The sequence below is a fragment of the Mytilus californianus genome, unplaced genomic scaffold (assembly GCF_021869535.1).
Source record: "Mytilus californianus isolate M0D057914Y unplaced genomic scaffold, xbMytCali1.0.p SCAF_10, whole genome shotgun sequence".
Lineage (NCBI taxonomy): Eukaryota > Metazoa > Mollusca > Bivalvia > Mytilida > Mytilidae > Mytilus > Mytilus californianus.
Window position 1 is genome coordinate 31083705 of NW_026262582.1, and position 22428 is coordinate 31106132.

The window sequence follows — 22428 nt, forward strand, 5'->3', positions numbered from 1 at the left end:
TTTGTTCAACCTACAATATTTACCTAACTTTGAAATCATGTGTGCAACCATGTGTGCATTCATATATTAAAACTGGCTACTATCTGTTAGTAAGTAGATTCACCATCACAGAGAAAAATAGATGATATTCTAATTATAACAATTTGCTAGATATTTTAAGCGGAAAATAACTCCGTTTTGTATCAATACTTTCGTATCAAAAACAACAATAAAGACTAAGGTTAAAAACTTAGTCAAATCCCTAATGTAATGCACAAACTAACCCTCTATTAAGGATTTTAAGTTGTTAAGTCATCCCTTCGAAGGTTTTACCGACGCAATTACAAGGTAGTTGACCGTTATGTAAAATCTGTGCCACAGATAACCACGGGTATGTTCAAATTGTCAAAACCACAATCACATTCTCTTTTTCTCGAGTGTGACAAAACCAAATGAATATCGTCATCGAATTTGTATTAGCCATGAGTAAAATAACGTGTGCCACTAGTGGAGCAGGAACTGTTTGCCCTTTCGGAGACCTTGGGTTCGTGTTTCAGTCTAAGGTTGATATGCATTGTTTCTTGTACTTGTTTGTATTTCGTGTTTTGCTATCGCTTCGTCAGTATATATCGACTTATGAGTTTTGAATGTCCTCTTTACATCTTCCGCCTTTTTACAAAAAAAAAAAAAAATTCAATATGAATCAAGTCATTTTCAAGACATTTTTATACCTAATTATTTGAAAATAAGGGGAGCTAGCAGCAGAAGAAACGACTAAATTTTATAACAAATAAGCCAAGTTCAACGAAACACAAATGTCATCTATAGATTTCAAAATTAATATTTTGGAATCTCTTTAAACTTCTCTGTTTATGAACAGTAGTTATGTTGTTTGGTCGTCCATAATATTAAAAAAAAATGAAATAAGTTTGAGTCTAATAGGAGGTTATGAATAGGTGTTTCTGTATTTGTTATATATTATGCCATTTTTATGTAATATTCAGTCGGTTCCAGATAATCTCAATTTTTTTATGTTTGAACACCTTGTTAAACTTTAATGGTCCATTTTCCTCCATTCTTTTTAATTCCATTATTTTCTTTTCGGTTAACCCAATCATGACACTCTAACATGTCAATACCCCAACCCCATCCCCATAAATACAGAATCCACAAATTACAAACCATATAAAGTCAACATTGAAATCATCAGAACACAACAGGACAAAGACATGTTCACTGTACCAGAGGTTGGCCTTTACAAAAAGAAAAGAAGATGAGAGATGTCGATACAAGAAAAAAAAACCAAACTGTTGACATCTCCGCAACACTACAAGACATACGACGGTTACAAAATCCATTTTCACAATTCGTCACTGTACATAATAATTGAGAAAACACTATTTCTAGCTGATTGTCAGCAGAAAAATAATCCTGGTATTACCTTAATGTCAAAGGGTAAAGAAACAATTCCATAAACAGCGGAAACTTCCGTAATTTGTCAGGAATTGCTAAGGTGTATTCCATCACCATCTGTGTCATAGATAAGGCAAAACTCTAGACAAATTTATCAGGATCAGCTATCCAGATTTAATTTGTTTTTTTTTTTTTACTGATTAGCTTAGTGTGGACTTTTAAATGTCCTTATCGAACTAGCAGATAAACATACTATTCAAACTATTCAATGTAAATGGAAATATATAAAACAGTGAATAATTAGAAAATAAGTGACAGAATATACCAAAGACACATTTAAAACTAACAAATTAGAGAAAATAAAACTGACAACGACACGCTTAAAAAGATAAAGACGACCTCAAAGACAAACGAGTCCTAAAAACACTACATAGGAAACTAAAGTCTAAGAAACAAGAGCCAAACAAAAAGCCAAAAAAAAAAAAAAATAAAGGGAGGGGGTGATCTCAGGAAGTCTAAAAGGGAGGGGTGATCTCAGGAAGTCTAAAAGGGTGAGCAGATGTCATCATGATGTCCATGGTAGGTACAAATTATGTGAAAAGTCTCATTTGGTGACGTCACAATCATAAAAATACGACAAGATTGTGGTTACGACAATTAAATCATATCCGTCGTCATTTGTGACACGTATATTTCATAACGGTCAACCAACTCCGTTGGCTTCCGTAAAACGTTCGAAGAGATGACCATTATAAACCCTTGGTTTTAATATTTTGCTTGTAAGAATCAACCATCTATCAAGTAAATCATGACAGGAAACACAAGCTCTGAAATATATTTCCTATAGTAACACTATATGAAAATAATAGAGATGTGGTATGATTGCCAATTAGACAACTGTCCACTAGAGTTCAACTAACCAACTAAACTAACCAAAACCAATTTTACAAATTAAATATTAAAACTTTTGATTTGTGTACGGTTTTCACTACTTTTTCCAATGCTCAACGGAAACAAATCGGATATATCGGCTCAATAACAGTGCTTTTTCAACAAAATTGGAACCGTAGATACACATTTCTTGTTTTACGTCAAGATAAATCTTACTTTGTGTAAACCGCACTGATGCATATGATTCATGCATAACAAGAGACACTTATCTTGTCGACGCATCCGGTCGAGTTCGTGCAATTCCCTCAGCTATTGCTTGTTACATTGATTTGTCTTTAAGGTCTTAATCGATAATGAGATTTGAACATCGGTGAACTATATACATAATCCTTAATTTACACCGTATGAGAAAAAGTCCACATTTTCGTAAAGCTAATAAAATTGAAAATGGAAATGGGGAATGTGTCAAAGAGACAACAACCCGACCATAGAGCAGAAAACAGCCGAAGGCCACCAATGGGTCTTCAACACATCGAGAAAATCCCGCACCCAGAGGCTGGCTTCAGATGGCCCCTTTAACCCACCCACGTGTCACTTTATATGTATTTGCATTTATTGTTGAGTGAATTCAATTTTGATTTTCGTTTAACTTATCATCATCCGAAAAACCTATTTTCAATTGTAAAATTGTAAAAGAAAGTTGCAAACAAATCATTAGAGGAAAAACATGTTAAAATCCATGCTATTTTCAATTATACAAAAACGTTTTAATTTGCGTTTTGTTTTAAATCCAATATGATTTTCCAAGAGTATCAATCATCTCAAACTAATTTCACAAAGACATAAACAATATTTCCATTGATCTTTATAATTTCAAACTGATTTTTCTTATGAAAATAACACTTTCAAATTTAGTGCGCCCGAAGCGCATTTTGGATGTATCTTCGTCAGAACTCTCACGCTCTAAAATGAGAAAATCAACGATGTATAATACTTGAATGCGCGAGAGGCTATAGGAGGAGGAGCTTAAAGCTGTTCATTAGCAACGGTCTGTAACCACAGCTTGATACTATCTTTCTGCTGAAATACCAGCACTAGAGAACCCATGGGCGAGGAACTTAAAGCAGTCCATCAGCAACGGTCTCTAACCACAGCTTGATACTATATTTCTTCGGAAATACCAGCACTAGAGAACCCATTGAGGAGGAAATTAAAGATGTCCTTTAGCAACTGTCTCAAACTACAGCTTGGTACTATCTTTCTGCGGAAATACCAGCACTAGAGAACCCAAGGAGGAAGAACTTAAAGCTGTCCGTTAACAACTGCATGAAACCACAGCTTGATACTATCTTTCTGCAGAAATACCAGCACTAGAGAACCCATTGAGGAGGAAATTAAAGATGTCCTTTAGAAACTGTCTCAAACTACAGCTTGATACTATATTTCTGGGGAAATACCAACACTAGAGAACCCATGGAAGAGGAATTTAGTATTATTTGTAGAATATCTACAGTAATTAATAAAAAATAAGTTCGATCATACAACGTATGTATTAACTTTACAATGAAACGACTTGATTCCTTGTTGGTTTTATGAATGACAGATATTTACATTACATGTATGTTTAATGAGAATCCGTATTTTTGATTGGCTGACAACAATCACGAGGTACTCCGATATCATATTTTATTTCCATATAAAATACAAAGGCTATGACTGTATGTGCTATCCGTGGAAAAGTTCAAACATGCATTTAAAAACAAACAAAACGTTTGATTTAACTGTTAATTTCACGGTTGTAGCATCAACATGTAATCATAAGAATTGAATTCTTCTTTTTATAATTGTGTAGGGTGTGTACGTTTCTAATGTGAAGCACTTCCGTTGTACTTTGGTCAACGCTTTTACACAATAATAAATCTTGCATTTCATTTTCGTCCATTCTTCAAAAATCGCAATAATAAATGCATGGAATATTTTTTGAAATAACAGTAGCTAAGAATTTCTAAATATCCAAGTGATACTCGTGTGGTGTTTAGCGTCCAATTTTTAACTTAAAATTGGCTCCAGTTTGTCTACATTTTAATTAAAACTCTTGTATTTGGGCAACTTGTATTTTTTTATCTAGCTAAAATTATTGTGTGATTTTACCATTACGCTGGAAAAATTGTGTCGTCGGATAGTATCCTAATAGAAAGAAAAATCATTACATGTAGATTGAGACTCGATAAGTATCGTAGCAGCTGTGTTGCAGAGTAATTACAAGTTGGCATGGCTAATCATGCGGTATAGGCTTTGCTCATTGTTGAAGACCGTGTGATGATCTATTGTTGTTAACTTCTACGTCATTTGGTCTCTGGTGGAGAGCTTTTTCATTGGCAATCATATCACATCTTCTTATTTTTATAGCTAACCATGCAGTATGGGTTTTGCACAATGGCCGTTCAGTAAACTATAGTTGTTAACTTCTACGTCGTGTGGTCTCTGGTGGAGAGTTTTCAAATTAAATCTTCTTATTTTTAAAACTACAAAAACACACAAAAAAAGAAGAAAAAATAAAAAACAAACAAACAAACTAACAAAAGACTGTACAATACTAAAACTACAAGAAACTGTAAGAATGTTTTGTTTTAAATTATGTTTGGTCCTAGTCGGAGCATGATTTGAGAAAAGAGGGACAAGCAGTAAAAAGCCCCAAAATGGCAAATGTAAAACAATTCAAACGAACATACTAACGGCCTGATAAATTTTTAGTTTTACTAGAACACACCCGCGAAATCGCGGGCATTTAAAGCTCGGTTGAAAGTATGTAAACTGTTGTAGGATGAATTTTTTGTAAAAGATTTTATGTCTGGAGAATTTCAGAAAAGGTATCAAGAGGGGCGAAAGATACATGTACCAAAGGGACAGTCAAACTCATGGATTGAAAACAAACTGACAACGCCATGGCTAAAAAATAAAAAGACAAACAGACAAATAATAGTACACAAGACACAACATAGAAAACTAAAGACTAAGCAACATGAACCCCACAAAAAACCTAGGGTGATCTCAGGTGCTCCGGAAGGGTAAGCAGATCCTGCTCCACATGTGGCACTCGTCGTGTAACTTATGTTATTTCAAATCCGGTAAATAGTCTAATTCGGTAGGTCACATTCGTGAAAAGGGAAGGGTATTGTAGTTACGACATAAGGAACATATCCGATATCATCTGTGAGACGGTTATTCCATAACGGTAAACCAACTCGTGATGGCGTCCGTAAAAATTCAAAAGTCACAAGGACAATTATTTGGAGCCCTCTCCTTTTTTTCCAAAGTCCATTTTGTCTGTTAAATTCCATGATTTTCCCGTTTCTGTATACTATGAACATACGTATATTAAAAATAAAGTGTATTTGCTATTAACTATCAATTCCAAGATTCTTCTCCACGGCGATCACTGCTACTTTTTATTATATCAAATAGAGAGTCTCTATATATCATAGGAGTATAATCATAGTATAAATGCAGAATAACGCGAAAATAATTGTCCTGTCCCCGAGTAATTATGAAAATTATGTTTAAAGTTTAAAACCGGAAGTCCTGTCTATAAATAAAAGTCGGTCTGATGACGAAAGCAATATCCGGACGCCTTTTTTTCGTTTTTCTCCCAAAATATCCCAAACTGAATAATCATAAGAATGGATGACAAATGCGACTATGCATGGTACCTTGAGGACACAGAGGCATGATGATTAATTTATTGCGGAAGGAAGAGAAGCGACACACAAAATGAGGTCTTCTCGTTTAATAGTATAGATTTTAATGTACGTTCTTTGTTAAGATGTTGGTGTAATGATTCGTGAATTGTTGGCTGTGTCTCAGGTGTATAAACAACGGAGTGTGACGCCGAAGCGTTTTTTTTTACTAACCTTCATCATGCAGGAACGCGCGCTAAATGATAAAAAGGACCCAACAAAATACTCAAATCCATTTACGATCAACTTTCAAATTGACAGAGGGAGTTAAAACCTAAATTTCTTTATAATTTCTAAACTATAAATCAAATACTGATAGTTTGGACCACGTTTAAGACAAATAACTTGACTTCTTTTTATTTCCTAGTGGAGTTTCATCATCAGTTTTCCGATAGACAATTAAATCAGAAAGAGTTGGAAAATACCTATGGAAGAATTAAACTCGTTAGTCGACGAGAAGACGACAAAATCATAGCAAAAAGAATTCGCGTTTTAATAATCTGTTCTAGAAAAATCCATATTAAACTAGCTCTTCAGAAACTTTGTCCAAGTTCAATAAACAGTACTCAGTCTACTGCTTGTTATAAAAAATGTACTTATTTTCCGTAAAGTGAAAGTAATACAATCCGTTTCCGTTGAAAACGGGTAAACTTCTCTAATTATGAAGCTATTAATTATTTGAACGCCTTCGCCAAAAACAGAATCAATAATTTTGACAATTTTCTATATTTTCCGAAGGTTGAAATAAGATAATAACTGGAAGAAACTGTCAGAAAGAGTCCGAATGAATTGGTTATCAATATAAGCTGACAATGTCGTTGTCATTCAACCTCTTTCTTCTGGGTTATTCTCCGGAAAACCAATTTCCACTAGTTTGGGTTCCAAAAGATATATAGATTTGTCTGTTATTACTATTTAAAATCAGTGTTGAAGCAATAGATTTAATAGAATTTCTTATCGATCCGGGGCAGCAATCTCAATGGAAATTTGAAAATTCATTCTTTCTTACAATTTTGTTTAGAGGAAAACTGCTTTTCAGACAGAACTGTTATGTTAAATATTTATTTTGTAGATTTTTTTACGATAATTATACTAATGATGAAAAGGAAATATAAAAAATAATATAACTATAATAACAATAATTACTTTATTATTATTATTATTATTATTATTATTATTATTATTATTATTATTATTATTATTATTATTATTATTATTTTTATTATTAGTATTATTATAACTATTATTATTAGTATTATTATTATAAAAGAAGAAGGAGAAGTAATATTGCTATTAAATATAAAAAATAAGAAGATGTGGTATGATTGCCAATGAGACAACTCTCCATCAGATACCAAAATGACGTAGAAGTAAGCAACTATTGGTCACCGTACTGCCTTCAACAACGTACAAAACCCATACCATATACTTGTAGCAAGAAACAAAGGCCCCAAACTGCTTGATTTATTTACAAAACGATATACAAACATGATATACAGCAACAAACGACATCCACTGAATTACACGCTTCTGGTTTCATTTCTCAGTTTTTACACTTCCTCTTGCTAGGAATCAAATAATTAGTAACCTGATGTAGAGTTACATGTACACATGCAGACGTTAATGCAAACTATATTTATATTGTTTAAAACAAGTATCAAATAAAAGAAGCCAGACTTAATGTATGTTAAATGGAATAAGATTTGAGATCCTGAGAATAATACACGACCAATGTATTTGCAAATAATACGAAATGTACAAATGAACAGAAAACACTCGCTACTAAACTCCCAACACGACCGGAATTCAAACTTAAAAGAGGAAGAAAATGCCAAAGGGACAATGCAACTTAGATGTCGGAGAAAACCTGGCTACACCATGGCACAAAAGAAAAACGGAGAATAGAAACATAATTTTCAAGCAATTCTCATCGACTTGCCCTGTTTTGAAATCCAAAAAGGTGTAGTAACTACCAAACTCGTAAGACTTACTATATTAAAATTATATCACAGTTACTTCAGAATTATTTGAGATATTTTTATTATTGCGAAAATTGCAACGAGATAGATGTCGCAAAAGTTTAAACTCGCATTTAGAATTTTGATAGCATTCTTTGTACGTAGCATTTCTTGAAACCGTAGTACTTAAACTTGTATTATTGTCGATTGTCTGATAATCACAATAATAAATGCTGGCAATAATTTCTGAATTTACAGTCGTTGTTTTTGTGTCATTTTTTTGCCGACAGAGTATACAAATCTCGTCTCAATATAAGCTGGTTATCAGCAAAAAATATAATTCTGATATTAACCTTTAATGCGAAAGAGTAAAGAAACAATTTCACGAACTGCAGTAACTTCCTTAATTTGGTACGTTTTGTTATGTTGTACTAAAGAGAATCAATTTGTTATGTTGTGCTAAAAAGTATAAGTGTGTCATGTTTTGCTAAAGAGTATTAATGTGTTATGTTGTGCTAAAGTGAATCAATTTGTTATGTTTTGCTAGAGAGAAATCAATCACCATGTACGTCATTGATAAGGAGATCATACGTGTCATTAAAAAGCAGATCATATATGTTATTAATAAGGAGATCATATATGTCATTGATAAGGAGATCATATATGTCATTAATAAGGAGATCATATATGTCATTAATAAGGTGATCATATATGTCATTAAAAAGCAGATCATATATGTTATAATAAGGAGATCATATATGTCATTAATAAGGAGATCATATATGTCATTAATAAGGAGATCATATATGTCATTGATAAGGAGATCATATATGTCTTGATAAGGAAATCATATGTCATTGATAAGGAAACGATATATGTTATTGATAAGGTGATAAAACCAAACACTAGACAGATATATGAGGATCTGTGCTCTAGATTTATTCGTTTTTGTTAAATAAAACGTCAAAAAGGAAAACAGGGATTTACAAGGCAAGCCAAAATGTTATCTTACCCTGCTTACCCTTTCGAATTAGCTGAGATTCTCCCCGTTCGAGTTGCTCAGTTTTTATCAGTTTAATGTTTTGATTTGTAGATGCAAGTCTTGGGAAGGATGTTCTTCGCTTAAAGGCTCTGAAAACTCTACTTTCTCGCGACTGGTATTCTTGCAAATCACTCTACAGAACAAGATATATATGTTCGTAGTATATATACTGTTTATGGCTTGTGAATACGTTTTACATATAAATCAGGTTTTAGATCGACTAAATATTCATCAAAATCTCACGACATTGACTAACTTTAATTCAATCGTATTGACAATGTGATAAACAGTTTGTTGTCTCTAAACCGGAAGTCAACACTCACTACACACTTCATAACAAAATTTAATGTCAATTTAAAAAACCTATTAGAATCTTTAATAAAACTTAATAGTGTAATACATAAACTCGTTTATAAGATTTAGATATAGTATGTCTGTGTAGAGTGTTTTCTAAGATTTATCATTAGATTTTAGCTACTAAATAGAAACAGATATTTGGTACATGAAGTTTAAGTGCGTTCAATGCTTTATTTGATTTAAGATTGAATAAAAACAATTTACCAAACAATAATTAGGAGACTATTGTCGCAATATTGAAGTGGCCAGTTTAGGCTTTTTTTTATTTTTCGAAAAATAAAATAAATAAATAAAAAAAAAAAAAAAAAAAAAAAACATAAACGTGAAATTACAATTGCATTTTCGTGTTTTTGCTATTGCAAGGTAGGTTTAGAATCCAACTTTCTGTATGGGATTTAAAAGTAAGGGAGGGTCGTGGCTTAGAAACAAGGGAGGGGCGACAAATAGAAAAGCTGATAATTTCAAACATTCATCTGATACGGTTTCTATATTGCAATTATAAAAGGCAGTCGGCACAGCCATTAACATAATATTTTTCCGTCCCAAATACGGCTGATTTAAATAAATAAATCAACAATATAAAACACATCAATTTATTATATTATGTTGGACACAAAAACGATAAGAACTGTTCAAACTGCATTTTGAAACCTTTCAAACGTTAAAATCCAAGTTAAATGGACCCTCACGTGCCTAGATGTCTTCAGAAAAAGGTCACACATTAAAGATCTCATGACCACCATTTGAATCAGTCATTGTAATCTATAAACAATACAGTATCAGACATCAACTACTGACTTCCTTTATCAATTGACATTTATACTCTATAAGACATATCGAAAAAAGAAATTAATATCCTTTAATTAGTAAAATCATCATGCACTGTCTCAACTAGAAGTGTACGGAATTAACTCAATCTAATTAAAATTACGCACTCGCTCCTTATTTTCGTTCGGTTGTCTATATGTTACACGTGAATAAGGAGCAAGTGCGGAGAACTAATTTTAATTATATCCGAATAACCTTGAACTTACAGCAATGATTAAGAAAAAGGTTTCCCTATTTCTATAAACTATCAGAGATGTTGAGGGAATTCGTCATTGAGACAGCAATCCAACTACATAAAAAGCAATGTCTTCTGTGGGTTTAACCTATAGGTCTATGCAATATCCCAATATGTCCAGCACTAAATAGCTCCGAGTCTAGAACGTTTATCTATATTTAACTGAGACTAAGATCTTTCACTCGTTATGCAACCTGTAAATGAGTTTTAATTTGGTTTACTAGTCATTGTCTAACGGTCACATATTAAGTTTAGTTAAAATCGTTAATATGTTTTGTTTTTATATTATTGACCTTTGGATGCTACACGTGTAGATGTATGCTGTTTTATTGTACAGCAACTACATTGTCTATATACGTCATGCAAAAACTAGCATGCAATACTATATCTTATTGCACAGGTGCAAATAAACCTTCAAATATGTGACGTCATCAGAGAACAAAATGATTAAACAGTTTTTCAAGCTTTACAATAAAAGGGTTATTGCATGACTATTGGTGAATACCATCCATCGAGAGCTCGTAGAATACATATCATATTCGCAGCTTACCGTCCAAAATTGGGGCAGAATCAATTTGCGCCAATTACAACTTTGAAAAGGTCTCAATTGCGCCATTCTCTATTTTTCTGATGGTATTAATTGCGCCAATAAATGGAATCAAATTGCGCCACATTTACTTGAATATCTTTTACCCATATCATACATGTAACATGCACTATAATTAACCTTTCCACTTGAGATTAAACTAATCAAATCTACTAGGGACACAATTCACCAATATTCATACAATAAACGTCAAGTATTGATATATATAATCCCTCGTAGAAAATATATGTTTTATTCGCAATTTCGCACAAAATAAAAAAATCTAATTAGGAAAAAAATCACCAATATTCATATGATAAAACTAGAGTACGACAAAATTGATAAACTAATCCTTCGTACATATCGTAGAATATATATTGAATTCGCAAGCGCGTGCAATATAAACAACCTAGTAGGTACAATTAACATTCATCAATATTTATACAATAAACTTGAAGTACGGAAAGTGTTGAGGAATAAAATGCTGATACAGAGAATGTGTTATTTATAACAATAATGTGCATCATTAATTAAGACATTTATTTGGTATGTTTATTAAATTAGTGATGCATTAAGTATTAATTATCTATTAATTGCCTTCCCTTTGACTTTAATAGAAATTAGCATCGTCTATTCAATTACTGTTATTCCATATCATTCATAAACTATACGTTAATATCACCTCAACAATACATGCCAATTGTTAAGGTCAAACAGATACACGTTTGTATGGATGTCTGTTTCCTCATTGTCGACAACATATTTCTCGTGGAAATGGGAATATATATTAGTATTTTCCTTCAAGATTTACTAAATATTGCCTCTAGCTGGAGTGTGTATTGCTTAAGGTATGCATGTATAAAAATATGGAAATGCGGTATGATTGCCAACGAGACAACTATCCACCTGGGTTCAAATGAATTGGATGGAAGCATTTATAGGCAACCGTACAGCCTTCAAAAATGAGAAAAAATCCTACATATATATAAAAGGCATTGTCCTGAAAAATGTGAAACAGCTCAAACGAAAAAACTAACGGCCTAATTTATATCGAAAGAATTCACGAGAAACAAATATAACACATGAACCAACACAGGCTCCTGACTTTGGACAGGCATATAAAGAATGTGACGGGGTTAAAAATGTTTGTTAGCTCTGTACATGTTTTCTTTTTTAGTATTTTCAATTTTCTGAGTACTCGTTTTTTTACTTGTCTTGTTATACATCTATCTTGTTTATTTACGTTGAAAATGTATTTACCTTCCTCCTCCCGTAGAATATTCAAGATAACATATTGAAAGTATACATGTATGATATAGAGTTTTTAATCTTTCATTTTAAGTAGGATTTCAATACCCTTAGATTTTAAACTTGTCAATGAAACAAATACAGGGAAAATTGGCCCTACCTCTTTTATTAATGCTGCGTTCACACGTAATTCGAATTCGATTCGCATTAACTAATTCGAATTAATTTAATTCGCATTCGAAACGTTTAACGTCCAAACGTAAATTCTAATTCGAATTGCAAAGCGCGTCAAATTCGCTTTACTGTCCTAACGACGTTAACTTTTAATTCGTATTAACAAAAACGCATTTCTAATGCGAATTGGATAATGCGATTTAGCCAATCAATTCGAATTAAAAAAGAAGAGTGTGTGAACGCGATTAGCGAATTCGATTCGCATTCGATTCAAATTCAATTCGAATTAAATGTACGTGTGAACGAGGCATCAAACAATCTTTGGCAAATTATTTTGTGAATCACAACGACTTTGTGTTCGAATGTTTTGTCGGTCGATTTAGTAACGTTAACAGTGGTCTCAAGTGTTAGGTTAAATCATAAAACGTGATTGTTCAAATGATCAAATTGTAATTCTCGCACAAACTGCTATCATAACTCTTTAAATAGTATGCATGGAACTAATTACTTGATATTAGCATACTAACATTTATATTTTACGATTCATTAAACTTAAGAAGAAATAAATAAATTCACTTAAAATCACTCTACACATTCTGGTTGATCTGAGAAATTAACAGTCAATGAGAAAACTATCCACCAGAGTATATAACTCTAAAACATAGATTTCGACATGATTTATTATAATTCACGTTTCGTATATACGCACAGCGATCGGTATCACGAGTTTCCAATAATATCTTTGTTAAGTGTGAATTCTAAAAAACAATTATTTTACAGCATTGAATTTCAAATTATTTTTATAACAACATGTTTTACATTTAATTATAATACTATATTATATCATCGATGGATTTGAACATTATATTTATGAGATGTTGATGTGTAAACAAAACGTTCCTGTAATGCACCACAAAGCAATATAAGAACTGATTTCCAGTTAAACATCCATGTAATGTGTTATTAACGCCGTATAAAGCAAACATGTTATAAGCAATATAACATTCTTTGAACAAATTACTGACTATAAATGTTATATATTGCTTTCGTTTGTCCACGGCTACACAGCTCCTATACCCAATACAATTACGCCAATTTACTGTAGTGTGAAATTAAGGGTGATAATTTGACATTTCTTTGAGATATATTTGTTAATTTACTGTTATTTGTCAGCAACTGAAACTCACGCACAATCATAAAATATTTCTGACATCACGGTAAGTCAACGATCACAAGAACAAACAAAAAAAAAGAAAAAAAAAAAGATTACAGCTTTTAGCTTTTTGCTCAGACATCTTTCCATTTATATTCTATACCACAGATAGATTTTCTTTTATCGAATTCAAGAACGGTAGGATTACTTAGAAAAAAAATGTTTATATTTCCAATCCATATTTTAAATTATCCGGTTCCATTTCTCAAAATCGTTACATTGAATAGATGTCTTTGTCAAAAAACACTTTATATCGACTTTCAAATATCGTAAGATTATTTTTTAATTACGACGTCGTCTTTAATTCAACCTATGCTACAATTATATAACAATTAGTCTCTTGTTCAACCTAATGAAAATATGTGCTGGTCAAATAGCATGATCAATGTCAATAGAAATAATGTTATTAGTTTGAAATTGAATCTTATAAATGCTAGCTATTTACAATTAGAGAATGGCATCGAACTGACTCCGGAAACGAATATGATAAAAAAAAAAAAAAAATAGGTAAAATGAGGGTCTGGATGGGGGTCTTTATTTCCTTGTTCTTTAATTTTTTAGACCATTTTTCTCTGTTCTTTTTTCTCCATTCTTTATCTATTTTGGCCTATTTCATAATTACTTGATTGGTTTACCTTTATTTTGCACTTTTTGCCAATTATTCTCCATTCTATAATAACCCATCTAGACCCTTTAGAATTACATGGGTCAATTCAGAAATCAGAATAATACAAACATTATATACTTTTAAATATCTTGTTTTGGTAGGAAGCAAAACAAACTTCACTTTTAGTTTCTGATATTATAGAAGTTAAGTTCACTGGAGATGAAGTCTGTTGAGTTTCTTTTTTCTTTGGTTTTCTGACCTTCGGTTTATCTGCTGTATGAGAGTCTGGAAAGGGGAGGGGTTGTCTTCGTTTCTTTTTCTTTATTCGTCAATTTTCTAAAGATTTTTCCTTATTCATTTTGACCATTATTTGTATTCCTCATATTTCTATTTTTTTAATAGTTTTTTGGTCCTTTATTCAGCACTGTTTTGTTATTATTCTGTATTCTGTTAACCCTTTCAAACCCTCCTGTATAGTGTAAGGCATCAACACAAGATAACGAGTTAACTTTATATAATCGCCCAGTCAAAAACATATTAACCAGGACATGATGAATTTCGATTATTCAGATCTGAGGCATAAACTAAAACGTTAGGGTATTGTCCTGATGTCCAAGAAAACCTTTTGTAGTGTCGTTCTGATGTCTAAAAAAAACTGACTTAGTGCATATAGGTAATTTAAAAACACAAGCCAATTAAAAGATATATTTACAGCTGATGTTAAGTAAGAGATCAGAATAACACATTGAATAAAAGAGCTCACACTACGATTGTTATGCCAATGTTATATCAGAGATCCGTCAGACATGATGCAGACGGTCATTATCTTCGGGATATTTTAAAAACATCATACGCAAAGAAACTTCTGTGTGTTGTCTATTTAAACTTTCATTTCTGTCTAAAAATAGAAAATATGCCTCCGAGAAAATTTTTTCTGAGAAACTTCACCAAAGAATTAGATTTCTTATTGGGTGGCATGCTCATCGTTTATTCACATAAATATGTTACAAATCTCCTGAGGGATTTACAGAATTGTCTCAGTTTATAAAAAATTAAACATTACATATCATTTTCATATAATCCCCCTTAACTTAAAGTAGTATCATGTGCCAAAAAATGATCAAATATAAAAATAAGAAGATATGGTATAATTGCCAATGCGACAACTCTCCACTAGAGACCAAATGACATAGAAGTTAACAGATATAGGTCACCGTACGTTCTACAACAATGAGCAATACCGTATCAAAGTATGAAATAACTGAAAAAAGACCCCCCCCCCCCTTTCCAAGTCAAAGGGACAAAGGAGAGCCATTCATAACTTAATAGTATCATATGCGAAAAGTAGATCAAAGTATCAAATAACTGAAGCACACCTCCCCCTTCCCGCCACACCGAATGTCAAAAGAATAATGGAGAACCATTCATAACTTTACTTACATACGCGGAGCCAGTCTGTTAAATCTCAGTGACGCTAGCTGTACTGTTATGTTATTTAGTAAGGTACTTTATTACAATCTTTATTACAATCTAGATTTCTTTGGTTTTTAAAGCGTTTACTGTGAAGATGCGATAACTATATTAAAGTAATTGATGAATGACGTCGTGCCTACTTAAACATTTTTGCAATTATAAATCCATATTTCTAAATCAATTTACTTCTTTATAAACATAAACAGATGATACATGGTCGCCAAAGAGATAATAAAGATAATATGCCGTACACGTGTATTTTATATCATAATTTATACTGTTTGACCTAAATTTATATATCAAGTTTTCAACGGAATATTGAACGTTTATATTGATATAAACTCTGCATTTCAACTCCTCTGACGTTAATAAACATCAGCAGGTGTTGTCATGTCCCTGTCAGCAAGGTCGCACCAAAACGATGTTAATTATAGCTAAATACAAATAGAACTAAAGACGACTTTCGAACTCGTGCACTTTCTCGTACATTTCTTATGTCACAGCCGTAAGAAACGATTGTTCTATGACGTAGTTGAAACCGATTTTCCGCGTCGCAATCGATGTAACTCGGACATAAAAAAAAATAACTCGAGATTCGAGATTGGTGTATAGGTGCTGATGCACCATTGTTCTTATCTCTATGAAATATTTCAACTGTAATAATAGAGAAAAAAATATCATAATAAACAAGATTAAAATTGTGTACCCCAGACGTGCGTTTTGTCTACGCTCGAATCAAAAAATTAAAAACGGTAAAAAAAAAGTACGAAGTTGAATAGCATCGAGGACCCAAAATTCTGAAAGGTATGGCCAAATACAGCTACGTTTATTCAGTAAAACTAGGTCTTGTATGTTATTGATACTAAACCTGAAAAGCGATCACAATACATACAGACCTCAAGGAATATCTAGGTTATGGTCGACTGGACTTTTCCCGTCTGGCAGATAAACCTGTACTAAGGTGGAGCGACGCTTTGACTGTGTGATTTGTATGCATCGGAACTAAACACATTTATTTAAAAACCAGTTGTTGGCATGACACGGGTTATGTTCTTCTCATATATGTTATGATGGTATGATACTAAACCCCTAACGGGAAGGATTGTGCCTGATATTCATATGATGAAGACATAATCTTTCAATCAGTTTAATTGAAGTCTGGAGCTGGCATGTCAGTTAACTGCTAGAAGTCTGTTGTTATTTATGTATCATTGTCATTTTGTTTATTTTCTTTGTTTACATCTTCTGACATCAGACTCGGACTTCTCTTGAACTGAATTTTAATGTGCGTATTGTTATGCGTTTACTTTTCTACATTGGCTAGAGGTATAAGGGGAGGGTTGAGATCTCATAAACATGTTTAACCCCGCCGCATTTTTGCGCCTGTCCCAAGTCAGGAGCCTCTAGCCTTTGTTAGTCTTGTATTATTTTTAATTTTAGTTTCTTGTGTACAATTTGGAGTTTAGTATGGCGTTCATTATCACTGAACTAGTATATACATTTGTTTAGGGGCCAGCTGAAGGACGCCTCCGGGTGCGGGAATTTCTCGCTGCATTGAAGACCTGTTGGTGACCTTCTGCTGTTGTCTGTTCTATGGTCGGGTTGTTGTCTCTTTGACACATTCCCCATTTCCATTCTCAATTTTAGATGCATTAATAACCACGTCCGGTCGGATTGGGGATGTTTACTCCGACATCCTTGTAGGTAGAATGAAACCCTTAAAGAACTATTGCGACAACTCCTATTGATCCCTATCCGATATATCCTCTTTTTCAATTGCTTTCAACATTCTTGCCCTTAATCACGGTCAACACATTATGCAAAACCCACCTGTGGTTATTACAGCTGTTATGATCTCGTCCTCAATATATATGAAATATTTGCCACTAAACTTAAAGAATAAAGGAATCAATTAGAAGACATGTGCATTTGGAATCAAGAATACGGGACATTGACACACATGTTCGTACTTGGATATGAAATGACCAACACACCAAGAGGACATTTGGCGCTCTGTTAAATCGGGTTCACGTTACTACTGTTATTCGCATGCACAAATGTAACTGTGCACAATCAGTCGCCAACTGGCATGTACAGATGAACCTTTACACAATTAGTCGCCAACTGGCATGTACAAATGTACCTGTACACAATCAGTCGCCAATTGTCATGTACAAATGTACCTGTGCACAATCAGTAGCCAACTGTCATGTACAAATGTACATGTACACAATAAATCGCCAACTGCCATGTACACATGTACCTGTGCACAATCAGTCGCCAACTGTCATGTACAAATGTACCTGTACACAATCAGTCGTCAACTGTCATGTACAAATGTACTTATACACAATCAGTCACCAACTGTCATGTACAAATGTACCTGTACACAATCAGTCGCCAACTGTCTTGTACAAATGTACTTATACACAATCAGTCACCAACTGTCTTGTACAAATGTACCTGTACACAATCAGTCACCAACTGTCATGTACAAATATACTTATACAATTTTAGTCACCAACTGTCATGTACACATGTACCTGTACACAATCAATCGCCAACTGTCATGTACAAATGTACCTATACACAATTAGTCGCCAACTGACATGTACAAATGTGCCTGTACATAATCAGTCGTCAACTGTCATGTACAAATGTACTTATACACAATTAGTCGTCAACTGGCATGTACAAATGTACCTATGTACAAATGTACTTATACACAATTTGTCGCCAACTGACATGTACAAATGTACATGTACACATACAGTCGCCAACAGTCATGTACAAATGTACCTGTACACAATCAATCGCCAACTGTCTTGTACAAATGAACCAATACACAATCAGTCGCCAACTATTCGTTTTGGGATTGTTTGAAAAGATAACTTTAACAAAGAGTGACGTCAATTTGTTAAGAACATTACTTGAAGTTTAGAATATATGTTATTTCCTGTATTTAATGCTGTTGATTTACAATGTATTCATGAATGCAAAGAATAAAAGCAGGAGAGCAAAATTCAAATCTTATTCTCCTCATGGTAACTTACATTTTTCACGAAAAAAGTTTAACAGGAAAAAATGTGAACTTTTTTGGTGTGGTCTACTTTTTTTTCGGCAATCCATAAATTGTTTTAAAAATGACTTAAAATAGGCGACGCGTTCAGAAGCGCCAGGGGTGTGATCCAAGTCTACCGGAAAGCATGCAGATCCTGCTTCACATGTGGCACCCGTCGTGTTGCTCATAGTAAGTGCAAAAAAGTTCAAACAAAATAGGAGTCAAGGACTATACGTCAATGACTCGGCAACTTAACGATAAAAAAAATCTAAAAAGCATCATATGTTATACTTTAAATCTCAACGAATCAAGAATAGTGATGATTAATTCAAACAAAGAATTGACATAGTTATATCACCATTTAAGTCCAAATTCCCAAAAGAACAAACCAATCTTTAATTCATAACCAAAGACACAAACGAGATTCCCGACTCTAGACAGGCAAGCACGACGGAGTTTACCAGCTTGCAAACCGACAAAGGAATTTACAGACCGAGTATTAGTCTGGCAACAAAAGCTTTACCAAAATGCAGACAAAAGGTCCGTGTAACACTTATTAATTAAAAACTTCAAAAAGCTTTCAAATTTTAGTTTTTTTGATTTTTGATCAAAGTTTTAAAATATCAAAATTCCAAATTTTTTATTTTTTTTTAAATTTTGAAAATTTCACCAAATAATTAATATTTTAAAATTATAAACTTCGTTTTAAAACTTAATTGTTTAGATATTTAAGCAAACTTTAAAAATAATTAAACTGAACGTACAGTTTTGATCATTTCGCTTTTTGAAAGTTTGAATTTTTTTGATTTTTGATTAAAATTTAAGAAAGAGGGAAAGGACTAAAAAGTGGATACCTGTTACAAGTGCGAAACGGAATAAGAATGGAAGGAAACGAAATGAAATTTCCTAAAACAAGTCAAAACGAAATCAATATTTTCTGAAAAACTAAATATTATAAAAATGATAAAACAAGAGGCTAACTTGTGACCTACCGAATTACTCATTACAGGGTTTGTAATAACATGAGCAACTCGACGGATGGCACATGTGGAGCAGGATCTGCTTACCCTTCCGGAGCACCTGAGATCACCCCCAGTTTTTGGTGGGGTTCGGGTTGCTCAGTCTTTAGTTTTATATGTTGTGTTTTGTGTACTATTGTTTGTCTATTGGTCTTTTTTTTCTTTTTCAGCCATGGCGTTGTCTGTTTATTTTCGACATATGAGTTTGAATGTCCATCTGTTATCTTTCGCCCCCCCCCCCCCCCCCCCCCCCCCCCCCTTTTTTTTTGATCTGATTTTTGACACACTTTGATTCTCTAACTAAATGAACAATATGCAGAAATCACTTGTCGGCTTTGTGATTACTGCTATTTTTAAATAGCGAAAAAAGGAAACGGGATATTCGATTTTTGAAATAAGGGATACATGTAGTTCCGTATTTGTTATTAGCACTCTTGTAAGTTATCATGCGACAATCAACTTTGAGCAAAATACAAGTACGCAGCTACGTCCAGTCAGAATGGGGCGTGTAGAGAGAGTGCCACCGTTACATCAATTCTTTGAGTGGGTCGTTGATTGAAAAATTTTCCCTATTCAATATACCCTAATTTTAATTTTCCAGTAGCGATCTAAATTTGCCGACCTTCATCCTAAACGGACTCTATTACATGACCTACCTATTGTATTTGTTGTTAATTTGTTTTAGTCCTGAACATGCATGACATATTTGCCACTGGCAACCAACCATCAATCATTTAAAATAGGCCATGTATATATAAAGTATAAAGAAACTCGGGCAAAGTTTCTCTTAGATGGATTTTGCTATTTTTAATGTCCCTTTTGGCCATACACCTCTTTAATTGTTTCGGTTCTTATATTTACTTGGCCTTCAAATATTCAGCTAGAGCGTTCCGGGTGTAGGTAAATACAGAAAAGCGCTTCGGACGTATGTAGTCAAGTGTTGTTTGAATTTTTATTGGATATTCCATTCACTTCAAATGTTATTGTCAACTGGAAATAGTACATGGGCGGATTAAGATTTTTGTTACTGTAATCTAATTTATTGCGGGGAGTTCTCTTTTAGTAGAAAATTTGTTTTTATATTATATTTTTCACTGCTATTCCTAAGTTATCTTATCCGTATTTTTAAAACTCATGAGTTCGCCTCTGTAGTATGTACCAATCATTTTATCATTGACTGTAAATACAAAGTTAGCATGAGATTGAATTGAAAAAAGACTGTGAATCCCCTGTACTCGGTGCTAAAGACCTTTTTAAAAGGCACCCAGAGATTTCTTATATATCGTAATACTGCAAGGTTATTGTAAAATATTTTCAGTACAGAAAATTAACATTAAATCGAAAAAGGTTAAATTTGATCGATATTGAAATATATTTTGTGACTTCATGGGAATATATAAGGTTGCACTTTGTAAATACAGCTGTTTCACAAACCACGTCTCTTTTGGGGAAATATTCAATATTCATAGATAAATTGTTTTGTATATGTACTGGTTCCCAGAAATTATCTTTATGTTTCACCTCATAGAGACATAGGTTGGGAATGTTACCAGTATAAATAAAAAAAATATAGCGGCAGCCTTGAATTCTAAGTGAGACCAATAGTGAAGGTAGGGGTAGTACAGAATTTAAGTACAAGTTTAAACTCTTATGAGTTCGGGGCATATAAATGTTGAAAATATGCAGCACAGCCCTATATTTTGACCTTTGATAAAAATAGTTGTGCATATGAGCTCTCCATTATAGGATATAATTTTTTTCGAAACTTCATAGTAAAAGTGGTACAGTACGTAAAAGGAGTTCCTATAATATTGTTCTTTACTATGGATACCAGTTGAAATCTAGAAAAAAAAAGTTGTTAATGCAAAGAATGCCTTCTTTCGAATTCACATGTTTTCTTTTAAAAAAAAACGGTAAATTTTCGATAGCAAATTTTAAAATGTACTAGTTTCAAGTTAGCAAATGGGCCGGTTTTTTTTAATGAAAAAATGTGCATACGAAAGAAGGCACTCTCTCTGTCATTAATTATAATAAACGTAATACATTGCTTTACATTAAAGCAGAAAACGTTGGAAAAAGTGAGGATCTGGATGGGTTCCTTCATTTCTGTATTCTTTCGTCTTTTAAGCCATTTTTCTCGATTCTTTATACGTTTTGCCCATTATTCTATATTCTTTATATTTTAGCACCTCATTATTCTCTACCTTTTTAGTTTTTATGTCCATTTTTCTCTGTTCTTTATATTTTTCCCTCATTATTCTCTATTCTGTAAACCCCCATACACGCCCTCATAAGTGAAGCATTTTCTTTAATATTTCCGGAGTAAAATATAAACACCTTTCCTTTATTCTATCGTTATACTATTGTTTTCTATGTGGTAATTTGCATGATTTCCTTTTGCTTACACATAATCATACACACACACACATATATAAAACCTTTTCAACATAAGGGTTTGAGCTTCCCCAACTCTATTGCTGGAACTAAAAATGAACTGGATGAACGATGGATGCATTAATCAAGATCAACAAAAAAAACCCAACATTTTCAACTTTGAACAAGAAGTAAGGAAAAACACAAGAAAGCAAATTATCTAATACTTCTGTC

At 33.0% G+C, this 22428-nt stretch overlaps 1 protein-coding gene across 1 annotated transcript in view; it reads right to left on the minus strand.

The window, feature by feature from the left end:
• Window positions 1-22428, minus strand: part of LOC127717932 (cardioacceleratory peptide receptor-like) — a 90779-nt gene that overhangs the window by 67380 nt on the left and 971 nt on the right. The window lies entirely within an intron of this gene.